Source organism: Giraffa tippelskirchi, chromosome 8, assembly GCF_054371585.1.
Source record: "Giraffa tippelskirchi isolate mGirTip1 chromosome 8, T2T-mGirTip1v1.2.pri, whole genome shotgun sequence".
Classification (NCBI taxonomy): Eukaryota; Metazoa; Chordata; class Mammalia; order Artiodactyla; family Giraffidae; genus Giraffa; species Giraffa tippelskirchi.
This window is the reverse complement of record NC_137282.1, coordinates 15,761,924-15,786,886: the sequence shown is the minus strand read 5'-3', so window position 1 is coordinate 15,786,886 and position 24,963 is coordinate 15,761,924. Positions and strand designations below refer to the sequence as shown.

The following is a 24,963-nucleotide window of genomic DNA, read 5'->3' as shown; positions in this document are numbered from 1 at the left end:
GTTAATGGGGTTGCAAAGAGTCAGACACAATTGTGTGACTAACACCTTCACTTTTCCATTTGTCATAGTACCTCTTAGTCCTCAACACCTTCAGTAGATCTTTTTCAAATTTCACTTTAAAATTTGAATAAACTCACTCTCACTTCTGTGTCACCTCTACTTCCTTCAGTGGCTAGGAACTGAGGTAAATGATGGAACTGCTGAGGCTCTTTGTTTGCAAAAGTCTGAGGAGGTGGTTCTGTTCTACTGAATCATATCGGATGTTGCTTGCAGTAAAGGTTGCACACTGGGTACCTCTCCTCCAGTGTCCCAGTTCTCAGTCCTCCCTAGCAGCCCAACAAGAAGGCTCTTGGTACTTCTCAAATCCAACATGTCCCTCATTGAATTTTCTGTCCTCTTTCACTACACATCCACTCCATCCCATAACCTCTCTATTCTCACTATTAGCCTAAATCCTGGTCTACAGAATAAAAGCCCTCAGACTCATCTTCTATCTAGTCATACTTACATTCCCAACCTTCACACAGCCTCTGGGATCTTAGTTCCCTTACCAGGGATCGAACCTATGCCCCTTGCATTGGAAGCATGGGGTCTTAACCACTGGACCATCAGGGAAGTCCCTCTCCTCCATTTGTATGTGTCCAAATCCTATTCATCCTTAAAAGCTGAATTCAACTGCCTGCTGCAAAATACTGTATCATAATCCTAGAAGTATTACCTAGAAGTATCCTTTGTTCTCCAAATTCCTGTGGCATTTTTCCTGTAATTTGTCTTCCAAACCTGCCACTTTCTTTTTTTAACTTTGGGTAATTTATGAACATGCATTATTTTTTTTAATTGGACTACAACTTCTTGAGGACTTGATCTATTTCTTTGTGAAATCATCTTTTTTTAAATTCTATACGATGACTGACAAGTACCTTTCACAGAGAAAGGATGCACTTTCATGCATTTCCTTAATTATTTCATGTAATGACTATAAGCTCATATTATTTAGGGCCATTTTATTGGTAAGGAAATGTTTTATTGAAGAAGTAATGAACCCCTTTGATGGGTTAAACAGATATTTAATGATATTGAATAAATGACAGAGCAAATAGATCACTCCACGTGAGGGTTATAGGGATTTTATACAAAAGGAAAGATGTGCTTTAGCTGCCAAAGTAAGTTCACAAGCACCGTTGAAAAAGAAATAGTTTTTGTTTTATTTTGTTTTGTGAATTGCTTCCATGAAGTGGGTAAATGACATTGCCATGCTTTCCTATAATTTGCTCCTGGGATGATACAAGTATCATAGAAACACTGACTCAGTCAATAGGGATAAAGTGAGATGTAAGTTTACCTATGCAACCAGGTTTCCCGAAATGGTTAGATATCCTCACTCTCAGCAGTAGTCTTTTGATAAGCACTTTCAGTCAGCTGCCCGTCTACAAAGGAAGCAAACACTTTCAATTTCCTGGAAAAATGGAGGAATCTTCCAAGTGTGACAGCTATTTGCCTAATGTTTGTTGCAGATGGGTGAAATGACAGATGGCAGGGCTTGAATTCATCTTGATGAATAGGAAATTGATGTTCACTGTCACACCAGCCTTTCTGAGTGTGGATTCATATAGGAAAGTTTTCCCACTTTCGCCTTTTTAAAAAGGAGTGTTACTCAACCATAAAAAAGGAACAATATTGAGTCATTTGTAGAGACGTGGATGGACCTAGAGTCTGTCACATACAGTGAAGTAAGTCAGATGGAGAAAAACAAATATCATATATTAACACATATATGCGGAATCTAGAAAAACGGTACAGATGAACCTATTTTCAGGGCAGGAATAGAGACACAGGCATAGAGAATGGAAGTGTGGACACATTGGGAGGTGGAATGAAGTGGGAGATTGGGAATGATCTACGCACTACCATGTGTAAAATAGATAGCTAGTGGGAACCTGCTGTATAGCACAGGGAGCTCAGCTCAGTGCTCTGTGATGACCCAGAGGGGTGGGATGGGAGGGTTGGAAGGAGGTACAAGAGGCAGGGGATGTATGTATACGTACGGCTGATTCTGGAGAAGGAAATGGCCATCCACTCCAGTATTCTTGCCTGGACAATTCCATGGGCACAGAAGCCTGGCTGGGCTACAGTCCATGGAGTCTCAAAGAGTCAGACACGACTGAGCGACTAACGCTCACACACACATGGCTGATTCATGTTGTACAGTAGAAACTAACACAACATTGTAAAGCAACTATACCACAATTTTAAAAAGAGTCACCCACAATGAGGGAAGAAGTGAAAGGAGCCAGTACCTGGCAATGGAAAATGCTCCTAGATTCTTCACAGATATCACATTAAGGAGTATGGTTGAGAGAAAGCACATCCTGGTCCTTGGACTGGAGATTTGTCACAGTTGGTGAGATCTGTGATTTCCGCTCATCCAATCTCATCATTTTACCACTGGACAAAGAGAAGCAACTTGTTCAAGATTATAAGAAACACAGTGACTAGGGCCACAATGTTGCCTCCAGGAGCATAAAGTAGAGGAAAGTTGAAGAAGCTACTATGTTAACTGTAAGAAAAAGAGCCAAAAACTCAGTCAAGTTCAAACCCAATGTCAGGGATCCTTGCACCTCTTCTAGGAGAAACAGCATGACCTTTGCATTGAGAAAGATGATAAATTTTCCGATTTTGCCGTTTACTGTATCCTTAAGCAAAGCAGTCTCCTCATTTGTGAAATGTGGTTATTACAATTATTTCCTTTGCAGGACTCTATGGAGGATTTCAAGACATCAAGCATTGAGATAAGGTCTGGGAAATAGTACACCATCAAATGTTGGTTCTACCTTCGATGAGTTTAAAGTTGAAATTTAAAAAAAATTTAGGGAATTGAAATACAAAAAGAAGGCCAAGAAATGTCTACTACAATCAGTAGAGTCCCATGAAGACAATCTGAATCATATTTAGTCTCTCGGATAAATCACGGAGGATATAAAGGAATTAATATAATATTATTTTTCATTAAGTGTTTAAGACATATGGACAATCCAACCCTGGCCTTCTTCCCTTTGCCCAGAAAACATTCTAGCCACAACAGAACTTGGAGTATGATCAATCTAAAATCTTCAATAGCATTTCTGGTGTGTGCATACTTTCACATAACTTTGTCTGAAAGGCTCTCTCAGTGGAGTCTCTCACCACCTTCATCTAATGGGCAGCAGCTGCCTGGAAACAATCCTTCCATATTACTCACCTTATCAGGCCACAAGAAAACACCTCCCTTCATCCTTCCCTGGGAAGACATGTTCATTTGCTATTTGTAATGTTGATGGCCCCTCTTAGGGTAGTTTATCCTACACCAGGTGGTTCTAGCTTTTTAGCATTCTTCACTAGCTAGCTGATTCCTTTCTGAGTTAATCTGAATTTTAGTTTGTTTCTTTATAAACAACACACTTGGGTTTTCTACTCTCCTAGACTCCTTGTTGGCAGCGATCATGAGAAGCAGCTCTCTGCCTTGGGCATAACACAGAGATACTGGTGTCATCATTGTGGTTCAAAGCTTGTCATACCCCCTAGATCAGCCCGCCTCTCTTGCTGCATTTGTAGTCAGATTTCCTTTTCTTTTTCTTATTCATTTAGTTTTGCCCACCCCAGGCGGCATAAGGGATCTTAGTTCCCTGACTAGGGATCAAACTGGTGCCCCCTGCATTGGAAGCGCAATGTCTTAACCACTGGACAGCCAGGGAAGTCCCTGTAGTCAGATTTCTGATTCAAGCTCCAGACCATTTCATGTACTGAAAGGTGCCATTTTTTTTTTCTCTTGTTCTCCCGTTGGCTATCCTTTATTGGATATGGGGGAAAATGATGTGAGTTTGGCCTCTGTAATTTCGTAATTTTTAGAAAGCTCAGCCTTCTACCATATCTATTCATCTATCTATGCCTCCTTCTAACTCCTCAATTTCCAGAGTGATTATGATAAATCTCTGAGACAATCTGATTAAGAAATTATTAATACTAAAAGAAAAAAATGGAAGGAGTAGCAAAGGAAATTACAAAAAAGATCCCAATATTAGATGCCCTTGAGGCTCTAAAAGTTAAGATAGTTTTCTAAATATTTACTACTCAGTGTGGAATTTAAATTAGAGATTATATCAATCAAAAGTATTGATTCATGGACCTTTTTATCATCTTCTCTATATATTTGAGATTGAAATATAATAAAATGAAACCATTCAGTGCACTCAAAGTTATACATCCTGGTCTCAAGTTCTGGATCTGGCCTATGTAACTATGCAACCTTGAATTGTACACATACACACACACATATTTTATATGTATATATACTATATGCATATATTGGAAAAAGTACAGCAAAATTATAAAATAATAGATATTTCCAAGACAAATTGGAATAATTTTTAAAATTCACATGTGAGAAATCACAAGTAGGTAAAAAGCAATTTTAAAAATTTAAATACTATTAAAATAATTGTACAAGCGTAGGTGTGTTAAAGACAGCTATTCATCAAACCCAATTTCTCCTCTTCTTGGGCTCAAAATTAGACTGTATTTCTTAGCCTCTGTTGCAGTTAGATCTGGCTATCTAAGTGCAACAGAGTTGGGGTCAATGGTACATGAGTAGAGGGGAGGCACACCAGTTTCCATAAAAACGTTGACCCATAAAAAATCTCCGCCATGAATCCTTCATTCTCTTACCCCTTCCAGCAAGGACAGCCAACTTGGAAACCACATGTTGCCGATTCATGAAGCATCACTGCTGGGGAGATGCTGCCTGCCAATTAGAACACCTGTTTAGGATGACATGGGCAAGAAACAACACTTTTTATTGGGTTAAGCCTGAGATGTGGGGGTTTATCTGTTAAAAACAGCAGAAGCGACAGATGGTAAACTCAAGGGGTAGGTTGCCAAGCTGCTGGAAGTGGCATTAGTCTGATTTTAATTGGGAAGAGCCCAGTGCTGACAGTTAACTATGAAAACAGGCCTTTACGAGGCCCAGCCAATGACTGGCTGAAACATAATCTGGTCAAATCAGCAGTGCCAGCTGGGATAAATTCTGAGGTCCTTGGAGGAGACTTCTGCCAATTTGACAGGCCAGTGAAGATTCCTGAACCACAGACAATTCAGGGGGTTCTGATTATCCCTTTTAAAAATGTTTGCTTATGGGTATGCCTGTCATAGAAAAGTACTCCTGTGAATTCTAAATGAGAACCTGAAAACCTGGAAAAATCAAGAATGGCAGGTCTCAGATTGTCTCCTTTAATTTACACTCAATTTTTTATATTTCTGTGAAGCCTTAATTGATCATGGAACGAAAATCATGCCCAGCTATCAGTCCACCTTTTTATTGACAATCTTAAAAAACTGAGGAAAGTCCCAGACAAAAATGGCAAAAATAAACAGTCTCCAAGTTTAACTAGAATTCGCATGCCAGCTAGTGGTCATAAGTCTAAACAGGAACCTAAGATGGGAAAACATTCCCTGCCCAAAATAAACTCTTCTAGATCTGATTCTCTGTGTTGCAATACTGTTACACGTTATTTCATATTTTCCACCTCATTGTTTCCAAATGTGAGGCCCACAGAAATTGTGTCCATTAAATTCCTAGGAATTTGTTTTATAGCGAATTCAACGACTGAGAGTTTAAGCCTTTCCTTTCTCATTGTCTAGGCTCTTACATGTCTTACTAATTCAAATGTCATTCTTCATCCAGTTATTAGAGATCTGGCTCTTTGGCACAGGCAAACTCCTAAAAAATTAAAACTAAGCCCAGGAGAAAGAGTAGGAGGACAATCTGCTGCTTCTGGTGTGGCTGTCTGGTTGCTCCACAAACCCTACCATCCGATGTTACTCCAACATCACACACATAGGCACAAAGGGACGGCAGTGAAATGCAATTAGTAATATCCGTAAAGACTGAGGCAAACCAAGATTCAATTGGCATCATAACTAATAACATCCAAATCTGGTTTATTTGAACAAAAATTCATCCAGTTGGAAGATTCCAGATTATTCTAAATATAGCTTAGTATTATGACTCCCAGACATATTCTGCCCACAACTGCAGGGAAGACATTGACAATGATACCTGTCCCGCCCTTGGGCATCCCTCTATCTTTCTCAGTACTCTCTGAGACTCCATGGACTGTAGCCTCCCTGGCTCCTCTGTCCGTGGAATTCTCCAAGCAAGAATACTGGAGTGGGTTGCCATTCCCTTCTCCAGCAGATCTTCTGACCTAGGAATGGAACCTGTGTCTTCTGCATTGCAGGCAGATTCCTTACCGTCTGACCCACCAGAGAAGCCCCCCTTCTCAGTATACACATAGCCAAAGCATCTTTTGGATGTCACTGGACTTCCCTAAGTTTAAATGTGGGGCGTATATTCTTTACTGCTTTTATGTTTTCTGAATAGATTACTATGCATCTATACGAAAGAATTCTTCCATTTAGGTTGCTAAGAATCACATTAGTAAGAGTGACCCAAACTGGAAAATGACTTTTCTCCTTCAAGGTACAGGGGGAACTCACTTTTGACTCAAAAGACACTGAACAAATTCTGGATAACTAGTAACTCTTATTTCTAGTAGTGATAAACCCTTTTTATATAGCATCTCTAAAAGAAAAAAATTTTAGACAGTGTGTGCTGAAAGAAAGCATAGAGAAAGATTTTTTCTCATTTTTCAATCAAAACATACTTGCTATAAAATCAGATCTCCAATCGATAGATTTAATATACACAATGTTCATCTCCAAAACAATTGTCTCATAAGTTTAACAAATCACAATCTCTTGCCAATATTTTTATTCATGATTCAAGTTTTCTAAAAAGAAGTGCAGGTTAGAATAAAGATATCTCACTGAATTACATGACTGAGTGATGAGAATCCTATATTTCCATCAAGTAATGTCTTACATTTACAGAGTTGACCCCGAGAACCTGTCACTTAATATCAGTCCCTCACAGATTTAAAATTCCTGTTGCCATAACAGACACATTTAGATGAATAAGGAATTGCTTTCCTTTAAAACTCTTAAATGGAAGAGTTCTTCATTCTGTTATATACAAATTGTTTTAAATTCATGTGTGATAAAAGTCAACTGTGTTTTAGGTCTTGTGAACGAGTGAGTGAGGGAAAGTCGCTCAGCCGTGTCCTATTCTTTGCAACACCATGGATTGTAGCCCACCAGGCTTCTCTGCCCATAGGATTCTCCAGGCAAGAATACTGGAGTGGGTAGCTATTCCCTTCTCCGGGGGATCTTCCCGACTCCTGCATTGCATGCAGATTCTTTACCATCTAAGCCAGGTCTTATCATCTACCCAAATATTTTTTAATTACTATGATTTAATGTTGCTGCTGCTGCTAAGTCGCTTCAGCCATGTCCGACTCTTCGCAACCCCATGCACTGCAGCCTACTGGGCTCCTCTGTCCATGGGATTTTCTAGGTAAGAGTACTGCAGTGGGTTGCCATTGCCTTCTCCGATGATTTAATGTTAACACAACATATATTATTCTACATGTGTTCCGCTTCTGATTGGGATAAAGTTGTAAAAGACTTTCTCCTGTTGCTTCCACCTCATGTATGCCTTTTCAAGGGACTTACACTTTACAAATATATTATCTTATAATTCTGTAAGTCAGAAGTCCGACACAGGTCTTACTGGGATAAAACTGAAACATCAACAGAGCTGTATTCATTTCTAGAGGCCTTTTCTCACTTCCAGAGGCTGCCACTTTCCAAGGCTCATGGTCCCTTCCCCCATCTTCTCAGTTCACAATGGTCCTTCTGATGCTACCATCTCTCCCTTGTCTTGCCCCAGGGAAATTTCTCTACTTTTGAGAACTCAAGTGATCAGTTTAAGGCCACTTGGATAATCCAAAATAATCTCTCCATCTTTAGATCCTTCACTTAATCATATCTGTAAAGCCCCTTTTGCCATGTGGATTAGGGCATGGAACTCTTTTGGAAGCCATGATTCTTCTACCTACCTTTCTAAAATAGAAGCCTGGGAGCCTCTCAGCCCATTTCATCTCTTCTGTTCATTCAAAATGTGACTTCAGAGACCAAAGAACTATGGCCCAGAAAGTCTGTGACATATATATAGCTAATGTATAGCATTACCTGGAATAGAGGGTTTCAAACATCATATAATGACATTCAATCAATATAGCAAAGATAAGCCAGCCAAACTTCAGAAAATTTGTCAAAAAATACAAACTTCCTATTACAAGATGAATAAGTTCTGGAGGAGCTAACATTCAGCATGGTAATTACAGTTAATTATACTATGTTATAAAAGAGTAGATCTTAAAGGTTGTAACCACAAAAAAGAAACAGTACTGTGCTGTATGATGGAGGTGTTAGCTAACACTACCGTGGTGATTCACAACATATAAGTGTATCAAATCAACACATTGTACACCTTTAACTTATGCAATATTACATGTCAACAATGTCTCAATAAGGCTGGTAAAAAAAGAAAGGTTGTGCTTAAGAGGAAGATAATGAAATTCAATAATATGTGCAATTGAAATTGTAAGCTTCAATTTTTCCTAAAGTGTGCTCCATGGGATTTAACTTACTATGGCATTAACAGCTGTTCCACAAGGAATCATGTGCATACTATGAACATATACTTGGGAAATGTCAAGTTAAACAAAGTTAAACTGATTCCTCCTCCGAGTCCTTAATTTGCCAATGTGCATTGTGAATCTATAAGAGAGCAACATGTGCTCTTACTGGTTTCAAAAAAATTGCTTTTAAAGGGCAACTCAAACTTTGGGAATTGGTGATGTCCATTTATTTTGCTGTACTTCTGCTGTTGTTTTCAATTGACCCTTCATTCCTTCTCTTCTTTTTTCTTTCCTTCCTTCCTTGTTTTTTATCCTCCTTTCTTATTTACCATTTTCATTCTGTCACTTCTTTTTGGCCTACAGTCATCCCCTAATATAAATGAGACTTCAAATGCATAGAGTGGCAAGGAGGCTTGGTCTGGTTAAAATTAGAAATACAAAAAAGAAAACTGTTGTTAAGAAAGAAAATGGGAAAAAATAAGAATGAATTACAGAGAGGATGATGCTTATTGAATCTTGACATTTTGATTGTGTTTCCCTGATTTATTGGACACAATAAGACTAAACATTTCCTGAACAAAGGATTAAGGATTTATTTCTTCTGCTTTATCTCCTCTTCTTTTTAACTTCGTAATCTTTCCAAGTTTGTCATCCATCCAGCCCCAGTTACGCTTCAGAGGGGCCTTAACAACCCAAATAAATTTACCACTAAGCTATAATAAAAGTCCCTTTACATACTATCACCAGGCAATAAGCGATTCTGATTTATTGAATATTCTAGATAGCTTAATCCAAACCATAACACTAACATTTGCTTTTCAGTTTAATAGTTTTTGGCACACTATAAAATTTATAACACAATTCCTTCATTACTAAGAATATGTTAGCTATTTTTGATGATATCCTTTTGAAACAAAAATCATAATATGATGAAATTAGAATATATGTTTATGAGAAGTGGATAAGTGTAAGGCTACTTGGCACTATGCAAAATTGCTCCAAAATATTGTGTTTTCCCGTTTGGTTTAAGTGTCTCCTTCCTCATCCCATTTTCTACTCTGTCACGCTGTCTGCTTTTGAGACTATCCACTCTACTTTGATCCTGGTGGTTCAGTTGGTAAGGAATCCACCTGCAATGTGGGAGACCTGGGTTTGATCCCTGGGTTGGGAAGATCCCCTGGAGGAAGGAATGGCAACTCACTTCAGTATTCTTGCTTGGAGAATCCCCATAGACACAGAAGCCTGGTGGACTACAGTCCATGGGGTCACAAAGAGTCGGACACGACTGAGCAACTAAGCACAACATGGTTATTTGCAAATTAAGAATTCTCTTGTGGAACAGAGATGGGTACTATCACTGGGTCATAATATGTTGAATGATCTTTATTTCTAATATATAATTTTTAATGATGGTGATGATGATTCATATGTGTACATGCACATGTATGTATTTTATATTAAGTATGTATAATATTCAAAATAAGATGAAATAAACCATTTGTGTAATATTTTAAAGTTTGAGAGAATAATATTTGGGGAAAACTATAAAGAAAGCTGAGTGCCAAAGAATTGATGCTTTTGAACTGTAGTGTTGGAGAAGACTCTTGAGAGTCCCTTGGACTGCAAGGAGATCCAACCAGTCCATCCTAAAGAAAATCAGTCCTGAATATTGATTGGAAGGACTGATGCTGAAGCTGAAACTCCAATACTTTGTGCACCTGATGTGAAGAACTGACTCACTAGAAAAGACCCTGCTGCTGGGAAAGATTGAAGGCAGGAGGAGAAGGGGATGACAGAGGATGAGATGGTAGGATGGCATCACCAACTCTATGGACATGAGTTTGAGTAAACTCCAGGAGTTGGTGATGAACAGAGAGGCGTGGCGGGCTGCAGTTCTTGGGGTCACAAAGAGTCGGACACGATTGTGTGACTGGACTGAACTGATATCAAGTGATTTAGTCTATTCCTCCCTCTAGTAGCCCAATAATTACTCTTGAATTAGACAGCCAAAAAGCCCCTTAACTATATTTTATTTTAATGGACCCCTGCAGAGGTCCTCTGTGCTTTGCTGGAATTCTTACCATATGTATCAAAACATGTTATGAAAAATAGCTCCATTGAGTTCAACAAACAGGTGGGACTCTTTCAAGGCAAGTACTAAAAATCCTTATGCAATCTGGCTTAAGGAAAAGAATTCACTGGCTGTTTTGCAGAAATGTTTCGAATAAGTCTGAATCAAGTAAGACTCTCCCCAAGTTGAGGGGATGGAACTGGGAGACTGAGGAGGGTAAGGAGTTCACGTGGCCAAGTATCAGAAAGGAGAGCATTTCGGAAACAGTTAACTTTCTGTTAGAAAGCTTCTGGACAGACAGAGGCTTTCCTCAAGTCCTCAGCTGAACACCCATTAGCACAAGCCACGAGGAAAATACTTGAGTGCAAGGAAAGAGCCATTCTAATGTAGAAGAATAATCCCTAGTACTTACATATTGTGGCGGTGGTGGTGAGTCGCTCAGTTGTGTCCGACTCTTTGCGACCCCATGGACTATAGCCCGTCAAGCTCCCTCTGTCCATGAAATTCTCTGGCAAGAATACTGGGGTGGGTTGCCATTTCCTATTCCAGGGGATCTTCCTGACCCAGGGATCAAACCGGTGTCTCTTACATCTCCTGCATTGGCAGGATTCTTTACCACCGCACTACCTGGGAAGCCATTACACCTATATAAAAGAATAGTATTGAGCAGTTAGAAAGAATGTAGATATGTACATGTTGATATGAGGGTATCACTAAGACATTCTGCTTATATATACATTCTATTTAGTAATATATATATTACAGAACATATATAGTAGACTAGTTCAGTTCAGTCACTCAGTCCTGTCAGGCTCTTTGCCACCCTGTGGACTGCAGCACGCAGGGCCTCCCTGTCCATCACCAACTCCTGGAGCTTACTCAAACTCATGTCAACTGAATCAGTGATACCATCCAACCATCTTATCCTCTGTCGACCTCTCCTCCTCCCGCCTTCAGTCTTTCCCAGCATCAAGGTCTTTTCCAATGAGTCAGTTCTTCACATCAGGTGCACAAAGTATTGGAGTTTCAGCTTCAGCATCAGTCCTTCCAATCAATATTCAGGACTGATTTCCTTTAGGATGGACTGGTTGGATCTCCTTGCAGTCCAAGGGACTCTCAAGAGTCTTCTTCAACACCACGGTTCAAAAGCATCAATTCTTCAGCTCAGCTTTCTTTATAGTCCAGCTCTCACATCCATACATGACTACTGGAAAAACCATAGCTTTGACTAGATGGACCTTTGTTGGCAAAGTAATGTCTCTGCTTTTTAATATGCTGTCTAGGTTGATCACAGCTTTTCTTCCAAGGAGTAAGCATCTTTTAATTTCATAGCTGTAGTCACCATCTGCAGTGATTTTGGAGCCCCAAAAAATAAAGTCTCTCACTGTTTCCATTGTTTCCCTATCTATTTGCCATGAAATGACTGGACTGGATGACATGATTTTAGTTTTCTGAATGTTGAGTTTTAAGCCAACTTTTTCACCCTCCTCTTTCACTTTCATCAAGAGGTTCTTTAGTTCTTCACTTTCTGCCATAAGGGTGGTGTCATCCGCATATCTGAGGTTATTGATATTTCTCCCATCAATCTTGATTCCAGCTTGTGCTTCATGCAGCCCAGCATTTTACATGATCTACTCTGCATATCAGTTAAATAAGCAGGGTGACAATGTACAGCCTTGACGTACTCCTTTCCCAATTTGGAAACAGTCTGTTGTTCCATGTCCAGTTCTAACTGTTGCTTCTTGCCCTGCATACAGATTTCTCAGGAGGCAGGTCAGGTGGTCTGGTATTCCCATCTCTTTCAGAATTTTCCACAGTTTATTGTGATCCACACAGTCAACAGCTTTGGAAATAGTCAATAAAGCATGTTTTTCTGGAATTCTCTTGCTTTTTCGATGATCCAACAGATGTTGGCAATTTGATCTCTGGTTCCTCTGCCTTTTCTAAATCCAGCTTGAACATCTGGAATTTCATGGTTCATATACTGTTGAAGCCTAGCTTGGAGAATTTTAAGCATTACTTTGCTAGTGTGTGAGATGAGTGCAATTGTGCGGTAGTTTGAGCATTCTTTGGCTTTGCCTTTCTTTGGGGTTAGAATGAAAACTGATCTTTTCCAGTCCTGTGGCCACTGCTGAGTTTTCCAAATTTGCTGGCATATTGAGTGCAGCACTTTCACAGCATCATCTTTTGGGATTTGAAATAGCTCAACTGGAATTCTGTTACCCCCACTAGCTTTGTTCGTAGTGATGTTTCCTAAGGCCCACTTGACTTCACACTCCAGGATATCTGGCTCTAGATGAGTGATCACACCATCGTGGTTATCTGGGTCATGAAGATCTTTTTTGTATAGTTCTTCTGTGTATTCTTACCACCTCTTCTTAATATCTTCTGCTTCTGTTAGGTCCAGGTCTAGAAAGATTTTTTCTTTTCTTTCTGTTACTCTCATTATGTAAATATGTGTGCATATATGTCAACAGTTGAAAGTTTTACAAAATACACAGAGGAACTGTTGATAACAATCTCTTTCCTAAGTCTAGGTCGAAAGGGAGACTCACACTTTTTAGTACTGTTTGACTTTCATTATGTGCTGCAGTATTTTAATAATAATGATACTAATGATATTAATGCTTTCCCTGGTGTCTCAGACAGTAAAGAATCTGCCTGCAATGTGGGAGACCTGGGTTCGATCCCTGGGTTGGGAAGATCCCCTAGAGGAGGGCATGACAACCCACTCTAGTAGCTGGAGAATTGCATAGACAGGGGATCCTGGTGGGCTACAGTCCATGGTGTCGCAAAGAGTTGGACACAACTGAGCGACTAAGCACAGCATGCAATAATATTAATAAGTTACCTTCACTAATAACAATTTTTATACCCTTAGAACAACCAAAAAAGATGGCAGGACACTTGCATTCACACATATAGCTCTCAAAAAAAGAGGATCCAATTCAAGGAAACTGGTCGTGTTTTATGCTTTTTTGTTTTTTAAAACAATGACTGCTCAAAAAGATTCTCTGCTCAGCAGCCTGAAAGTGCTGAAATCCTAACATATAGGTTTTTCTCTTTTAATCTTAGAAAACGTATAATATGGGATACTGGTCTGGAAGCCTATGGATGCTATAAAGTGACAGGGTTTAAGAATTCCTACAGTATTTTTTTTTCCTATTCTCCTTCTGTAGCTCTTTGGAAAACTGACAGCAATTATTAGTCCTTTGCCAAAAACACCAATGAATTCAAGTCACTTCTGTTGTGTAGTCCAACAGTTTATCTTCCAGATTTCCTTGTATTCTAAACCATGCCAGATTTTTATCTAATTAATAGGTCCAAAGACACAAATTTTCTAATCTAAGCTGTGATGATACATATGATAATTCCTAAAGCAAATTATATTTTCTGCATTGAACTTTTCTTATTGGGTTTTTTGAAATTGTCTTTTCAAACCATACTATATTCATAGGTTGCAGCATTTTCTTTTCTTAACTTACAATTCCATCTAAAGTGCCTCTACTTGAAAGTGAGAATTGTATGTGTGTTTCTTTGATTAGAAATATTAATCTTTCTGAGAAGAATTCAGTTCTCCTATCTAGCAGTAAAATACCACAATGCATTTAATTTAAAACCTATTAGCTAAAAACATGTTTGCTGGCAGCTAACCTTTTCCCAAAAAGAAGATAATCTCTTATTTAATTACTTGGGGAAAAAATGGTTATTCAGAAAACATTCTAATTGGAATTTTAATAGCAGTTAACTGACAACTCACCCAAGAAAAACAGATCCAATTTTAGTAATAATTATCCAAGAAAAAAAAAAAATTGAAAACAGGTTTTGAGTCCAATATAGACCCTGAATTTCATCTTTTTTTAGGTGTCCTAATTAACTTAGGTAGAAAAAATATTGATCAATGACAGATAACCAGAGAAAGAAAAGGGGTATAAACTGATAGTCAGATGAACTTGAACTTGGATTTGATTCCCAGCTCTGATATATACTAATAATTTGACCTTGGGCTATAATCTATAAAATTGTGTTAGTAATAATATATATTTTTTTCTACAAGACTTTTGGGAAGATGCTATAATATGTGGAGTTAGTTCACAGTAAGGACTCAATCATAGCCATATATTATTCTTAATAAGAACAAAGAACCTATTTTAGTTTGTAAGAAAAAAAATCACATATATAACCTTTGGTAACAGTAATTTATTGTGAGAGAAAACAGAAAAATCATCTCAGCAACCATGCAGTCACCCTGCACTGTGGCCTATTAAGACTGGGATAGATATCAAGCCTTGCATTAAACCAAAACAGTAGCTCAATCTTTTGAGACACAGCCTGAGTGCTAGGCGTCCTCCTTTTTTGTTGGCATTTATGCTTTCCAAGAGAGAAGATCCAAGCTGCTCAAATAGTTCCTATCCAATATGAAACAAGATAGTGGGTCAAAGTTCTTGCCCAATAGCACCTTGATTTTCCATCTAAACATGAACACTGATCCCTGACCCCAACAGTGAAAACCAGAGGGTGAGAAATATAACCACTGATTAATCATTGCACAGGCTACGCCATGGCAACTTTAATCAGAAAGAAGGGGAAGGGGGCTTCTCTCCCTGGTGGCTCAATGCTAAAGAATCCGCCTGCCAATACAGGAGACATGGGTGCAATCCCTGGTCTGGGAAGATCCTACATGTCGCAGGGCAACTAAGCCCGTGTGCCACAACTACTGAGCTTGTGTTGTGCTCTAGAGCCAGGAGCTGCAATTACTGAGCCCACGTGCTGCAATGACAGAAGCCCATTGCCCTAGAGCCTGTGCTCCACACCAAGAGAGGCCACCAGAATGAGAAGCCCGGTACTGCAACTTAGAGAGTAGCACGCCCACACGCCACAACTAGAGAAACCCCGCAGACGGCAATGCAGACCCAGCACAGCCACGAATAAGATAAACAAATAAATAAAATTATGAAAAAAAAATTGGAGAGGCAGGGAGAATGACCCCATGGACTGTACAGTCCATGGAATTCTCCAGGCCAGAATACTGGAGTGGGTAGCCTATCCCTTCTCCCAGTGGATTTTCCCAACCCAGGAATCAAACCAGGGTCTCCTGCATTGCAGGCAAATTCTTTACCAATGGAGCTATCAGGGAAGCCAAAAATAAAATAAATAAATAAATAAATGTTTTTTAAAGGGAGGGGGGAGTGTTATTTTCCCCAGAAGATGACTGTGGACACAACCAGAACAGAAACCTTCATGGAAATATCTCTAGTACAAAGGTCCAGCTGGAAAATTTACAAATGCAATTACACAGTATGTAGGAGTTGCGCATAATCAGTCCCTCTGGGTTTCCTCTTCCTGCACAGTGGCCTAAACCTCTCGGGAATTTGGCTGGGGCACTCAAATCGTTCAGTTTGTCCTCTCTTAGGGAGCATTGCCTTGTGCCACCTGAAGTCCAGTTTCTAAGTATCATTGTTTTCATATATTTTGTCTTTTTTTTTTCTGGTGTAGGGGGGGCGTTTTAGTCAAGAGGATGAATCTGTTCCTGTTACTCCATTCTATCCAAAAAAAGTCAGCCCAGTCTATTGGATCAAAATGTTCTAAAAAGATAAAAATCTCAAAAGTATGAGGGGAAAAAAGGATGCCGAGTTGATGTAGAAATTCTCAATGGAGGTTAAATCTTAGATAAATTGGTGTTAAATCAATTGGTTTAGGGCAAAACCATCTGTTTCTAAGTCTTCATTTAAGCTATCATTTTTTTCTTTCTGAAAATGATAGCAGCATCCCAGGAAACAGTCAAGGGCTAACAGGAACTTCAGTCAGACCATGAAAAATAGCAGCTCATCTCCATGGTTGACTGAATGCTGCGTTCTTCCAGGTCTCTCTCACACAAGGCCCAAGAGATCTAAATGAATTGCAGGTGCCAATATGATGACAAGTCCCCCAGAATCTTCCATTTATCAAATGTGTCAAGCAGACCACAATGCAGAAAGGAAAATGTACGGATAATCCAAAGAAATGAAATGACTGAATTCCATACAAGTAAAAGCTTCTATAAAGTTTAACTGTAATTAACACACAAATCTAGACTATCTCCATCTCTGCAAAAGAGCCACAGGAAATTCTACTGACATTTGGTTTCTAGAGGCAAAATACTAGTAATCTGTAACCCCAAGAAAAATATAAACAAGTGTCCACAGGTCAGAGCTGCTTCTTTGTCTCCTTCCTGGACAAAGAGCTCTGCACACGAGTTGTAGCATCTACTCTGCCATTATTATTGCAATCACGTGTTCAACAATGGCTCCATCAGACCCTGTGCTACACGTTGGAGATGCAATTACAACCAAGACATTCCTCACGTATTTTTCTCTTCTTCCCAAACCCACGGGAAAGATAGCCTGCCAAGCCTGTCTGATAAGACTAATTCCTAGAGCTTATTGAGAAGAAGTTAAGTCCCATGTTGTCCAGGTATTCTTTTGAAAGTCTTGTTTAAAAATAATAAACAGCTACCGAGAGTAGAGGTATTGCCCTACTCTCTCCCCAGTCATTGTTGAGCTATCAACTTAGAAACCTTCAGCACCTCTCCTTGGACAGCTGCCCTCTCCCCATAATTCATCCTCACTATTGCCCAGCGATGAGGGCACTGCTTAAAAAGTGGTCTCCTGGACTCTCTAGTCTCCATCTTCTTCACCTACATCCTTACTTTTTCCCCACTCTCAAGGAAACTATGCACTTCCTGATTCCCTCCATTTCCTATCTTTCTCACCCTAAATAGAAAACTATCATCTTTATTTTATTGAACTTCCCTGGTGGCTCAGCAGTAAAGAATCCACCTGCTGATGCAGGAGATGCAGGTTCGATCCCTGGGTTGGGAAGATCCCCAAGAGAAGGAAATGGCAACCCACTCCAGTATTCCTGCCTGGGAAACTCTATGGACAGAGGAGTCTGGCAGGCTACAGTCCATGAGATCTCAAAGAGTCGGAAACGACTGAGCAACTAAACAACAACAATTTGTATTAGAATTGCAGCGTTATCATTTTTTAAGATTTCAAAAAGCAAATATAAACTTCACTTACATTTTGGGTTAAGTGAATTGAGTGGATTGCTCCTGCTACCTGAGTCAGTGGAAAAACCTGCTCAGTGTTTCAAAACTGTAATTCACAATGAACCTAAGCCAGCCTCTTGCCATCTGAGGATGCTCTGGGTCTATATATACAGTCTTCCTTACACAATCCCTATGTGCGTGCCCTTGTATGTCTCATGAATATGGGGAAGGATGCTGTGGTCAGGTCAAGAAAAGAGTGAGTAAGCATTCCTGAAAGAAAGAACATACTGTAAAGGAGACTAGAACATTTGAGAAAAATCAGAGACAGCCTATCAACAGGCTTCCTTCAATGAAACAAATTATAAAGCCTCTGAGGTTTTAAAAGTGAACAGCTCTAGAAAGATCTCGAGACAAAAGGAATTATAATTAAATAAGTCCTGAATATCTCACCTGTTTGTTTCCCTCCGTGACCTAAGCTGTTCCATAGTATAGCCACTAGACACTTGTGGCCATTTAAATTAAAGCTAAATAAAAGTTAGGACTTAGTTTCTCAGTGATGCTAGTCACATTTCAAAAACTCCGTGGTTAGTCAGTGGTCAGTGGCTACCATATTGGACGACACAGGTATAGAACATCTCGATCATCAGAGAAAGTCCCATTGGACAGCCCTGCTCTAGAATTCTTGCCTCATAATGAACTTTTTCAAGCTCACCAATTGCCTAAACATGGACAAAAAGACTTTATTAAGTGGAGACCAGAAAATGATGTCAAAGAGGTTCATTCAATACTAAAGGAAAAAGAAAGAGAACTTACTGTGCACCATAATAGAGAATAAAGAGAATCACCTTTAACATAAAGGTTTCTGATATTTCAAGTTAAAAAAAAAAGTTGGTACAACTTCAGAGATCCTGGCTTCCTTTCCTACCCTGAAGAGTGAGTTCCCTCTTCCTGGGCCCTTCTGAGCTAATTTATACCAAAAATTTTTTTCTGACCCCTACATAAGCACCAAAAAGTTCATTTCTTATGGCCTCTGCATTTTTCCTCAGTAATCACAGGCAACTGACAAAAAGCCCAGTTTCAACTTATCTGTCTGTAGTGCACAACCTCATCCACAGTTTTACCTGAATCTTATCAATTGAGGTTGTTAGAATTCTAACCTAGTAATTCCTAATCCTGTTTCAGCTTTAGCCCAACCAAGGAAAAGTACATTCTTTGGTAAAACAGAATCATTGCAAAAATGATTCTCATCCCACAGGAGTGAGATCACCAAAATCTTTATAAGCTGTTGTATATTGTCAAAAATTCATTCAAGTAATTCCAATATGCCTCTCTGGAAAGAAAAACTCACATCTTCATTAAGAATTGAAGTTTACTTTAATTGAAATCTACTAGGAAGTTTCTCACTACACTACTCTAGTAAGTTCTAATCCTTCCATCATTTCTAGATTATAAGTTTTTCTCTGGAGCATTTTGTTAGTATACTTATAAAAGTTCTGTACTAGCTTGCAGGGAATTCATTTTATACATGGATAACCCCATATGTAATAAAATTACCATATAATTAGTACAACTAATTTTTTAAATAAAAATCATTTCAGTACTCGCATATGGATAAATAATAAAACAGCTTTCATATGTCTCTTGTCTTTCTGAATCCACCTGCACTGAATTTGCAACTTTTAGTACTAAGACTCTATACTAAGTGTCAGGTAGAAGTCAATGGACAGCAAAGGGCCAAATGAGAAAAAGAAAAACCGTGAAGACTATAGAAGACCCAATCATGGTAAATGCATGTGTCTGGGTTAGCACAAAGAGAATTATGTGAAATTGTTGTTTCTACTAAATTGAGTCACCTATGATGAGAACAGTCCCTTATCAAAGAGGACATGTGTTGGTACCCAAATGAAGAGAGAGGAAGTTCTTTAGGTTGTAAAGGAATATTAACAAAGTGTTCACTGTGTTTACGGAGAAGGCAATGGCACCCCCACTCCAGTACTCTTGCCTGGAAAATCGCATGCACTGAAGAGCCTGGTATGCTGCAGTCCATGGGGTCGCTAAGAGTTGGACACGACTGAGCGACTTCAGTTTCACTTTTCACTTTCATGCATTGGAGAAGGAAATGGCAACCCACTCCAGTGTTCTTGCCTGGAGAATCCCAGGGATGGGGGAGCCTGGTGGGCTGCCGTCTATGTGGTCACACAGAGTTGGACACGACTGAAGCGACTTAGCAGCAGCAGCAACAGCAGCATTGACAAGAAAGGTAATAAGCCTTAGCTAACTTTAGGTAACTAAAGGTGTCAACAGGAGTATGTGCATATGTGTCTGGCAGATCAATGAAGGGGGGCTGTGAGACCCCAATACCTAGCCATCATCTGCAAACAGAAGATGGATGTCAGAGATTTTTTTGCATAATAATAGAAAACATTGTTTCCAAAGTGGAGACAATGGATAAAAGAACCTATACAGAATCTAGTGTGTTTAGAAAATGTTTCTCCTCCCCCACCCCACAAAAAAAAGAGGAGGGAAAGAAAATCTTTCTCTTATTTTGGAGTAAGGCTGAATTGGTTCTAAGAATTATTATTTGTCTTTAAGAGATGAGTATGCTTGCATACTGCATGATTCCATTTACACAATACTCTCAAAAGAACAAAATCGTGATGGGGAATCAATCCAGAGTTGCTAAGGATAATATTTCGAGGAAAGTGTGACAGCAAAGTGAGCTTCTTTGGCGTGTTGAAAGGTTTGTGTCCTGATTGTGGTGGTGGTGGTGGCACAAATCCATACATGAGATCAAATTTTGTAGAACTATATACACTTTTTAAAAATGCATATAAGAACTGAAAAGTAAAAGTGTTAGTTGCCCAGTCATGTCCGACTCTTTGCACGACCCCATGGATTGTAGCCCAACAAGATCCTCTGTCCATGGGATTCTCCAGGCAAGGATACTGGAGTGGGTTGCCATTCCATTTTCCAGGGGGTCTTCCCAACCCAGGAATGGAACCCAGGTCTCCTGCACTGCAGGCAGATTCTTTACCGTCTGAGCCACCAGGGTGAAGTCCAAATAAAGTCTATAGTTGAATCAGTCATTTTATCAGTCTTCTGCATTTGATAGTCATGCTATGATTTTGTAAGTTATTATCATTAGGAGAAGCTGGGTGAAGGATATATGGGAACTCTATTTTCTGCTTTTGCAAATTCTATGTGAGTCTAAGATTTTTTTTTAAGAAAGATTAAAAGAGTCTAAACCAAAAATATACAGGAATTCCTTGTAGATTCTTGCAAATTTTCTGTCAGTTCTAAATTATATCAAAATGTAAAAGTTAACATAAAGGATATTGGCTTGCTTGTAATCTCTAGAGAATCAGGCTCTGGGACATGCTGCCAGACATAAAGCCCAAATAATGCCACAGATGGTCCAAGACATCACTGCTACCATCACTGTACAGGACTCTTGACACTTCCAAGATTGGTGCCACAAACACTGGACACCCACCACTGCAACAAGCACCGCTGACACAGTTTCCTTTAGGATCTGCCTCCACAGACTGTAACTGCCTCCGCAGCTCCACAGAAGAGCTTCTGAGGAGCACTAATTCACAGAAGCAGCTCCTGACTCAGTCGGTGTATGTGATGGACGAAGCCCAGGGCACGTCATATAGCCCTAGCTGCAAAGGATGATGGGAATGTGATTATCTAGCATACTTCCATGGTGAGAAGCAGGTTCTGTCTCCAAGCGTGGGTGATTCTTCAAACACAGAAAGGAGATTCCAAGACTCAGTTATCAAAAAAATGACAAAGGTCTATTACAAATAATAAATGGAAGCATGGCCTTTCTCACATCATTCTGCTAAGACCAGCTGATCCAAATTCTTAGCCCTATTAAGAAGTAACCAATGATGTTCAGGATAACCAATGATGCCAGGAGCCTAGGAAATAACAAGAGGCAATGGTCTCTCATCTAAGGGTTGGATGTGGAACAAATCTCTTTTCTTTCCTAAATATATTTGAGGAGACAGCTGATTCTTAAGAGGGACACAGGGGTTATTTGTGTGTATAACGAATATGAGGCTAATATGCTGAATAGGAAAAGTTATTTTCTCACCCTTAAATAAATACCCGGGCTTCCCAGGTGGTGCAGTGGTAAAAAACCTGCCTGCCAATGCAGGGGATGCTGGAGACGGGGGTTCAGTCCCTGTGTTGGGAAGATCCCCTAGAGGAGGGATGGCAATCAGCTCCAGTATTCTTGCCTAGAAAGTGCCATGGGCAGAGGAGCATGAGGGACTACAGTCCATGAGGTCGCACAGAGTCAGACACAACTAAGCAACGGAGCATGCACTCATGCATGAGCGACGGAGCACAGCACAAATAAATACAATCTTCAGATCTCTAGCACAGAAGGTCAGACTTAATTCAACATTTGTCTTTTGCTGCTTGGATAATTAGTAACAAGTATACTCAAGAAATGGTAAGAAACAAGATCCCTAGAACTTGAGATGTGAGACAAAAAGAAGAAACAGCTTACCTAAGAGACTAAGACTTAAAGGGGCAATGCATAATATTCATAATGGTAGAACTGTGAGGCAAAATTGAAGGAACAGTGTTTGTTTTGAAAATACAAATGACCTATATGAAAATTATTCAGGCTTAATGTCATAGAAACACCCTCAGCCCCTAATACAAATATGACCTCACTTAGTGCAAACCCTGTAATACTGGAGTATTCAGCAATGAATATACTGTCATTGACCTTTCTAGAGTAAATAACTTGAAGAGTTGCTGGTCTTAATTATTTTAGGGAAATGAGTGAATTTTACCAAAATGGTGATAAATCATTACTGCCATGCATTATCAAATAATTAATATTTTAAAATAAATATTATGTCTCAATTTGTCTTTTCCTTCTGGGACTAAAGATAGTACCCCACTGAGAAACTACCTAAGGGGAATTTTGACACTCTGAGTGTTTCTATCCTGAGAACATATTTAAATAATACACAAGCCAACTTTCAAATTCACTTACTGTTATAGTGCTATCTAGATATACTTTGTCTTTTAGAATTTTCCAAGAATATCTGCCATAGGTATTTGACTCTTCTATTTCTTTTAAAATTAAGTTCTGTTATTGTTAGCGGATCCCAAGGAGAAATAAACCATTACTTAAATTACAGAACTTTTTAGTCAGCACATAAATCACTGGATTTGCAAGGTACTTTGATTACTTTTTATTTAATAGCCTAAATGAGGATATTTCATTACTTCCTAAAAATAATATTAAAGTTACACAAACTTAAAATTATTTAATTTAATTTTTGGGGGGAAAATGCTTGCCAATTGCCATAAATATCAGGTTTCTGTGCAGCCTGAATGCAAAATCAGGAGGTTTAAATGAGAAGCTTGAGGTGTTGCTGAGGAAAAGCTCATGGCTAAATATAGGATAGGTGGACGGCCAGTGAAAGAATCTGGAATGGGAGTCTGTGATAAACCACACTCACAAGGCATCCTGGGTCTCCCAGCTAGGCAGCAGAAGAGAAGGAAGGATCCAAAGTGTTGGGTGATGGAATTAAAGAATTATTAATAATTCAGTAAGTAAGCTGCTTTCCCTGGAGAGCAGGTGTGGACAGAAAACTCTTAATCTCCAAGACTAGAAGCAAGAACTCACTTGATTCTAATGTGGAAGGAGATAGAAAATGACAACAGGATGCTCTAAAAAATTCTCTAGATCCTAAGCCTTGGAGAGTTTCTCAGATATTCCTAGAGATGTATCTAGAAATATCTAACCAGAAGCTTGAGGTCCTAGGGACCAAGTTCCCTTCTTGAGCAGACAGAGGGCAAGCTTATTAGCCAACAGAACTTGGGTTGAAGGCTGAACTCCGGTCTCAGTGACAAACTGTACTGAAAACCAATAGCAAGGCTATTAATTAATAGAGAAATCATACTTGAATGGAGATCACACATCTGTTAAATAGAACACCTCAATTTTACATTATTTTTTTCTGTTCTTATTTTTTTACCTAATTATCTGAAAGCAAATACCAAAGGCTGACGATGTCTGTATATGGGGCAAAGGGTCAACGTGATGTTTTTCAGTGTTTTTTCTATCTATCGGCTATTTTGTATTTAAGGTGAAAATTGCAAACGTGTGAAATAAATAAGTTCTAAAAAGAAAAGAAAAGAAAACCAATAATGATAATTGGGTCCAAATACCAGCAGCTCCCTGATGCTGGGAAAGATCAAAGGCAGGAGGAGAAGGGGACGACAGAGGACGAGATGGTTGGATGGCATCTCTGACTCAATGGACATGAGTCTGAGCAAGCTCCAGGAGATGGTGAAGGACGGAAAAGCCTGGCATGCTGCAGGCCATGTGGCCGCAAAGAGTCAGACACGACTGAGTGACTAAATGACAACACAGCAGCTCAGACACCAAGTGCAGTGAAAGAAAGCAAGAGTGATGAAGAGACCAACTGGATCTCAGATGGATACCAGGAGGCTTGCCCCAAAGTATACCAGGCATAAAATTCTAGATCTGTATATGCCACCAGGCCTGGCTCCTATTGATTCATGAACTGACTGATTTTCATTGCTAGTAAAAAAGGCAGGGATTCATGATATAGTTTTATTATTTAGTAATTCATATTAATTATCAGAGCATTTGAAAACTACACAAAAACATACAAAGAAAATAAATACCCCATAATTCTGCAATTCAGATATGAAACCAACACCATTAAACTCTGTTATTTATTCTTTTAATATATTTAATATTCTACATGCACACATACACAGATCTCATTATTGCAAAAATGGGAAAATCCATTACATACTCTGTCAAATGATGACATTGTTGTGACTGCATATTTAGTTGTCTCTCTTACCAAGGAGGCAGGAAAAATATCTTGCTTACCATCCATTGGTTTCCTGCTTCCAAGCATAATACCTAGCACAGGAAGACAGACATAATGCATACATCTAAGTTTTTTAATAAATATGCCAAATTGCCCCGTGGCAGTTGTACCAACTTTAAAACCCACAAGCAATTACACGAAATTCACTTCCCTTTTTGTCCTTCACAAAACTGCATCTTAGGACTTTTTAAGAATCTTTGCCATATTGATGGGATGAATTTGATGCTCATTCTTCTGTATTTGTATTGCTAAGCTACTAAGCTTGACTAATTTTCATAAGGGTCATTGGAATTTGCTAAATAAACATTACCCCTTCAATGATTTTGCCTCGATTCTGCCTTTGCCAGTATTGCTTATCGCCTCTTTAAAAGCTGAGTTAATGGT

At 39.2% G+C, this 24,963-nt stretch overlaps 1 protein-coding gene across 10 annotated transcripts in view; it reads right to left on the bottom strand.

Annotated features, from left to right (window-relative positions):
* POFUT3 (protein O-fucosyltransferase 3) overlaps nucleotides 1-24,963 on the bottom strand; it is a 259,490-nt gene that overhangs the window by 23,585 nt on the left and 210,942 nt on the right. For 4 of the 10 annotated variants that reach the window (XR_014063098.1, XR_014063097.1, XR_014063095.1 and 1 more), the window contains 4 exons: nucleotides 11,060-11,291; nucleotides 4,702-4,793; nucleotides 2,298-2,445; nucleotides 1,343-1,427 (listed from right to left, as the gene is read on the bottom strand). The exons of 1 other annotated variant lie outside the window; for it this stretch is intronic. The gene's annotated coding sequence lies outside the window, so the exon portion shown is untranslated. Of the gene's footprint in view, nucleotides 1-1,342; nucleotides 1,428-2,297; nucleotides 2,446-4,701; nucleotides 4,794-7,991; nucleotides 8,125-11,059; nucleotides 11,292-24,498; nucleotides 24,612-24,963 lie in introns of all 10 variants that reach the window. 5 more of the 10 variants (XR_014063101.1, XR_014063100.1, XR_014063099.1 and 2 more) reach the window with 4 other exon arrangements.